Source organism: Tachypleus tridentatus, chromosome 13 (assembly GCF_004210375.1).
Source record: "Tachypleus tridentatus isolate NWPU-2018 chromosome 13, ASM421037v1, whole genome shotgun sequence".
NCBI classification, from domain to species: Eukaryota; Metazoa; Arthropoda; class Merostomata; order Xiphosura; family Limulidae; genus Tachypleus; species Tachypleus tridentatus.
In genome coordinates, this window is record NC_134837.1 from 200,022,457 (window position 1) to 200,030,045 (window position 7,589).

The window sequence follows — 7,589 nt, forward strand, 5'->3', positions numbered from 1 at the left end:
CTAGGATAGAACAAGGGTTTAGTGGGATGATAACATAGTATTCAGTGTCCAACCTAGGAAGTTTAGTGATAACATAGTAATAGAACAAGAGGTTTAGTGGAATGATAACATAGTATTTAGAACCTAGATACAAGGGTTTAGTGGGATGATAACATAGTATTTAGTGTCCAACCTAGGATAGAACAAGGGGTTTAGTGGGAACCTGATAACATAGTATTTAGTGTCCAACCTAGGATAGAACAAGGGGTTTAGTGGGATGATAACATAGTATTTAGTGTCCAACCTAGGATAGAACAAGGGTTTAGTGGGATGATAACATAGTATTTAGTGTCCAACCTAGGATAGAACAAGGGTTTAGTGGGATGATAACATAGTATTTAGTGTCCAACCTAGGATAGAACAAGGGGTTTAGTGGGATGATAACATAGTATTTAGTGTCCAACCTAGGATAGAACAAGGGGTTTAGTGGAATGATAACATAGTATTTAGTGTCCAACCTAGGATAGAACAAGGGGTTTAGTGGGATGATAACATAGTATTTAGTGTCCAACCTAGGATAGAACAAGGGGTTTAGTGGGATGATAACATAGTATTTAGTGTCCAACCTAGGATAGAACAAGAGTGGGATGATAACATAGTATTTAGTGTCCAACCTAGGATAAAACAAGGGTTTAGTGGGATGATAACATAGTATTTAGTGTCCAACCTAGGATAGAACAAGGGTTTAGTGGGTTTATGATAACATAGTATTTAGTGTCCAACCTAGGATAGAACAAGGGTTTAGTGGGTGATAACATAGTATTTAGTGTCCAACCTAGGATAGAACAAGGGGTTTAGTGGGATGATAACATAGTATTTAGTGTCCAACCTAGGATAGAACAAGGGTTTAGTGGGATGATAACATAGTATTTAGTGTCCAACCTAGGATAGAACAAGGGGTTTAGTGGATGATAACATAGTATTTAGTGTCCAACCTAGGATAGAACAAAGGGGTTTAGTGGGATGATAACATAGTATTTAGTGTCCAACCTAGGATAGAACAAGGGGTTTAGTGGGATGATAACATAGTATTTAGTGTCCAACCTAGGATAGAACAAAGGGTTTAGTGGGATGATAACATAGTATTTAGTGTCCAACCTAGGATAGAACAAGGGGTTTAGTGGGATGATAACATAGTATTTAGTGTCCAACCTAGGATAGAACAAGGGGTTTAGTGGGATGATAACATAGTATTTAGTGTCCAACCTAGGATAGAACAAGGGGTTTAGTGGGATGATAACATAGTATTTAGTGTCCAACCTAGGATAGAACAAGGGGTTTAGTGGGATGATAACATAGTATTTAGTGTCCAACCTAGGATAGAACAAGGGGTTTAGTGGGATGATAACATAGTATTTAGTGTCCAACCTAGGATAGAACAAGGGGTTTAGTGGGATGATAACATAGTATTTAGTGTCCAACCTAGGATAGAACAAGGGTTTAGTGGGATGATAACATAGTATTTAGTGTCCAACCTAGGATAGAACAAGGGTTTAGTGGAATGATAACATAGTATTTAGTGTCCAACCTAGGATAGAACAAGGGTTTAGTGGAATGATAACATAGTATTTAGTGTCCAACCTAGGATAGAACAAGGGGTTTAGTGGGATGATAACATAGTATTCAGTGTCCAACCTAGGATAGGGGGTTTAGTGGGATGATAACATAGTATTTAGTGTCCAACCTAGGATAGAACAAGGGGTTTAGTGGGATGATAACATAGTATTTAGTGTCCAACCTAGGATAGAACAAGGGGTTTAGTGGAATGATAACATAGTATGAACCTAACAAGGGTTTAGTATAACATAGTATTTAGTGTCCAACCTAGGATAGAACAAGGGTTTAGTGGGATGATAACATAGTATTTAGTGTCCAACCTAGGATAGAACAAGGGTTTAGTGGGATGATAACATAGTATTTAGTGTCCAACCTAGGATAGAACAAGGGGTTTAGTGGGATGATAACATAGTATTTAGTGTCCAACCTAGGATAGAACAAGGGTTTAGTGGAATGATAACATAGTATTTAGTGTCCAACCTAGGATAGAACAAGGGTTTTAGTGGGATAACATAGTATAACATAGTATTTAGTGTCCAACCTAGGATAGAACAAGGGTTTAGTGGGATGATAACATAGTATTTAGTGTCCAACCTAGGATAGAAACAAGTATTTAGTGTCCAACCTAGTGGTTTAGTGGGATGATAACAATGATAACATAGTATTTAGTGTCCAACCTAGGATAGAACAAGGGGTTTAGTGGGATGATAACATAGTATTTAGTGTCCAACCTAGGATAGAACAAGGGGTTTAGTGGGATGATAACATAGTATTTAGTGTCCAACCTAGGATAGAACAAGGGTTTAGTGGGATGATAACATAGTATTTAGTGTCCAACCTAGGATAGAACAAGGGTTTAGTGGGATGATAACATAGTATTTAGTGTCCAACCTAGGATAGAACAAAAGTTTAGTGGAATGATAACATAGTATTTAGTGTCCAACCTAGGATAGAACAAGGGTTTAGTGGGATGATAACATAGTATTTAGTGTCCAACCTAGGATAGAACAAGGGGTTTAGTGGGATGATAACATAGTATTTAGTGTCCAACCTAGGATAGAACAAGGGGTTTAGTGGGATGATAACATAGTATTTAGTGTCCAACCTAGGATAAAACAAGGTTTTAGTAAGTATTTAGTGTCCAACCTAGGATAGAACAAGGGGTTTAGTGGGATGATAACATAGTATTCAGTGTCCAACCTAGGATAGAACAAGGGGTTTAGTGGGATGATAACATAGTATTCAGTGTCCAACCTAGGATAGAACAAGAGTTTAGTGGGATGATAACATAGTATTTAGTGTCCAACCTAGGATAGAACAAGGGTTTAGTGGGATGATAACATAGTATTTAGTGTCCAACCTAGGATAGAACAAGGGGTTTAGTGGGATGATAACATAGTATTTAGTGTCCAACCTAGGATAGAACAAAGGGTTTAGTGGGATGATAACATAGTATTTAGTGTCCAACCTAGGATAGAACAAGGGGTTTAGTGGAATGATAACATAGTATTTAGTGTCCAACCTAGGATAGAACAAGGGGTTTAGTGGGATGATAACATAGTATTTAGTGTCCAACCTAGGATAGAACAAGGGTTTAGTGAAATGATAACATAGTATTTAGTGTCCAACCTAGGATAGAACAAGGGTTTAACATAGTATTTAGTGTCCAACCTAGGATAGAACAAGGGGTTTAGTGGAATGATAACATAGATAACATAGTATTTAGTGTCATAGTATTTAGTGTCCAACCTAGGATAGAACAAGGGGTTTAGTGGGATGATAACATAGTATTTAGTGTCCAACCTAGGATAGAACAAGGGTTTAGTGATAACATGATAACATAGTATTTAGTGTCCAACATAGTATAGAACAAGGGGTTTAGTGGGATGATAACATAGTATTTAGTGTCCAACCTAGGATAGAACAAGGGGTTTAGTGGGTTTAGTGGAAATGATAACATAGTATTTAGTGTCCAACCTAGGATAGAACAAAGGGTTTAGTGGGATGATAACATAGTATTTAGTGTCCAACCTAGGATAGAACAAGGGTTTAGTGGGATGATAACATAGTATTTAGTGTCCAACCTAGGATAGAACAAGGGGTTTAGTGGGATGATAACATAGTATTTAGTGTCCAACCTAGGATAGAACAAGGGGTTTAGTGGGATGATAACATAGTATTTAGTGTCCAACCTAGGATAGAACAAGGGGTTTAGTGGGATGATAACATAGTATTTAGTGTCCAACCTAGGATAGAACAAGGGGTTTAGTGGGATGATAACATAGTATTTAGTGTCCAACCTAGGATAGAACAAGGGGTTTAGTGGAATGATAACATAGTATTTAGTGTCCAACCTAGGATAGAACAAGGGGTTTAGTGGGATGATAACATAGTATTCAGTGTCCAACCTAGGATAGAACAAGGGGTTTAGTGGGATGATAACACAGTATTTAGTGTCCAACCTAGGATAGATAACAAGGGGTTTAGTGGAATGATAACATAGTATTTAGTGTCCAACCTAGGATAGAACAAGGGTTTAGTGGGATGATAACATAGTATTTAGTGTCCAACCTAGGATAGAACAAGGGTTTAGTGGGATGATAACATAGTATTTAGTGTCCAACCTAGGATAGAACAAGGGTTTAGTGGGATGATAACATAGTATTCAGTGTCCAACCTAGGATAGAACAAGGGGTTTAGTGGGATGATAACATAGTATTTAGTGTCCAACCTAGGATAGAACAAGGGGTTTAGTGGGATGATAACATAGTATTTAGTGTCCAACCTAGGATAGAACAAGGGGTTTAGTGGGATGATAACATAGTATTTAGTGTCCAACCTAGGATAGAACAAGGGTTTAGTGGGATGATAACATAGTATTTAGTGTCCAACCTAGGATAGAACAACCTAGGATAAAACAAGGGTTTAGTGGAATGATAACATAGTATTTAGTGTCCAACCTAGGATAGAACAAGGGTTTAGTGGGATGATGATAACATAGTATTTAGTGTCCAACCTAGGATAGAACAAGGGGTTTAGTGGGATGATAACATAGTATTTAGTGTCCAACCTAGGATAGAACAAGGGTTTAGTGGGATGATAACATAGTATTTAGTGTCCAACCTAGGATAGAACAAGGGGTTTAGTGGGAATGATAACATAGTATTTAGTGTCCAACCTAGGATAGAACAAGGGGTTTAGTGGGATGATAACATAGTATTTAGTGTCCAACCTAGGATAGAACAAGGGGTTAGTGGGATGATAACATAGTATTTAGTGTCCAACCTAGGATAGAACAAGGGGTTTAGTGGAATGATAACATAGTATTTAGTGTCCAACCTAGGATAGAACAAGGGGTTTAGTGGGATGATAACATAGTATTTAGTGTCCAACCTAGGATAGAAACAAGGGGTTTAGTGTGATAACATAGTATAAAACAGTGTCCAACCTAGGGGTTAGTGGGATGATAACATAGTATTTAGTGTCCAACCTAGGATAGAACAAGGGTTTAGTGGGATGATAACATAGTATTTAGTGTCCAACCTAGGATAGAACAAGGGGTTTAGTGGGATGATAACATAGTATTTAGTGTCCAACCTAGGATAGAACAAGGGGTTTAGTGGGATGATAACATAGTATTTAGTGTCCAACCTAGGATAGAACAAGGGGTTTAGTGGAATGATAACATAGTATTTAGTGTCCAACCTAGGATAGAACAAGGGGTTTAGTGGGATGATAACATAGTATTTAGTGTCCAACCTAGGATAGAACAAGGGGTTTAGTGGGATGATAACATAGTATTTAGTGTCCAACCTAGGATAGAACAAGGGGTTTAGTGGGATGATAACATAGTATTTAGTGTCCAACCTAGGATAGAACAAGGGTTTAGTGGGAATGATAACATAGTATTTAGTGTCCAACCTAGGATAGAACAAAGGGTTTAGTGGAATGATAACATAGTATTTAGTGTCCAACCTAGGATAGAACAAGGGTTTAGTGGGATGATAACATAGTATTTAGTGTCCAACCTAGGATAGAACAAGGGTTTAGTGGGATGATAACATAGTATTTAGTGTCCAACCTAGGATAGAACAAGGGTTTAGTGGGATGATAACATAGTATTCAGTGTCCAACCTAGGAGGGGTTTAGTGGGATGATGATAACATAGTATTTAGTGTCCAACCTAGGATAGAACAAGGTTTTAGTGGGATGATAACATAGTATTTAGTGTCCAACCTAGGATAGAACAAGGGTTTAGTGGGATGATAACATAGTATTTAGTGTCCAACCTAGGATAGAACAAGGGGTTTAGTGGGATGATAACATAGTATTCAGTGTCCAACCTAGGATAGAACAAGGGTTTAGTGGGATGATAACATAGTATTTAGTGTCCAACCTAGGATAGAACAAGGGTTTAGTGGGATGATAACATAGTATTTAGTGTCCAACCTAGGATAGAACAAGGGGTTTAGTGGGATGATAACATAGTATTTAGTGTCCAACCTAGGATAGAACAAGGGGTTTAGTGGGATGATAACATAGTATTTAGTGTCCAACCTAGGATAGAACAAGGGGTTTAGTGGGATGATAACATAGTATTTAGTGTCCAACCTAGGATAGAACAAGGGTTTAGTGGGATGATAACATAGTATTTAGTGTCCAACCTAGGATAGAACAAGGGTTTAGTGGGATGATAACATAGTATTTAGTGTCCAACCTAGGATAGAACAAGGGGTTTAGTGGAATGATAACATAGTATTTAGTGTCCAACCTAGGATAGAACAAGGGGTTTAGTGGGATGATAACATAGTATTTAGTGTCCAACCTAGGATAGAAACATAGTATTTAGTGTCCAACCTAGATAGAACAAGGGGTTTAGTGGGATGATAACATAGTATTTAGTGTCCAACCTAGGATAGAACAAGGGTTTAGTGGAATGATAACATAGTATTTAGTGTCCAACCTAGGATAGAACAAGGGTTTAGTGGGATGATAACATAGTATTTAGTGTCCAACCTAGGATAGAACAAGGGGTTTAGTGGGATGATAACATAGTATTTAGTGTCCAACCTAGGATAGAACAAGGGGTTTAGTGGGAATGATAACATAGTATTTAGTGTCCAACCTAGGATAGAACAAGGGGTTTAGTGGAATGATAACATAGTATTTAGTGTCCAACCTAGGATAGAACAAGGGGTTTAGTGGGATGATAACATAGTATTTAGTGTCCAACCTAGGATAGAACAAGGGGTTTAGTGGGATGATAACATAGTATTTAGTGTCCAACCTAGGATAGAACAAGGGTTTAGTGGGATGATAACATAGTATTTAGTGTCCAACCTAGGATAGAACAAGGGTTTAGTGGGATGATAACATAGTATTTAGTGTCCAACCTAGGATAGAACAAGGGTTTAGTGGGATGATAACATAGTATTTAGTGTCCAACCTAGGATAGAACAAAAGTGTCCAGGTTTAGTGGGATGATAACATAGTATTTAGTGTCCAACCTAGGATAGAACAAGGGTTTAGTGGGATGATAACATAGTATTTAGTGTCCAACCTAGGATAGAACAAGGGGTTTAGTGGAATGATAACATAGTATTTAGTGTCCAACCTAGGATAGAACAAGGGGTTTAGTGGGATGATAACATAGTATTTAGTGTCCAACCTAGGATAGAACAAGGGGTTTAGTGGGATGATAACATATTATTCCAGTGGGGTCCAACCTAGTAGGATCCAACCTAGTTTAGTGGGATGATAACATAGTATTTAGTGTCCAACCTAGGATAGAACAAAGGGTTTAGTGGGATGATAACATAGTATTTAGTGTCCAACCTAGGATAGAACAAGGGGTTTAGTGGAATGATAACATAGTATTTAGTGTCCAACCTAGGATAGAACAAGGGTTTAGTGGGATGATAACATAGTATTTAGTGTCCAACCTAGGATAGAACAAGGGGTTTAGTGGGATGATAACATAGTATTTAGTGTCC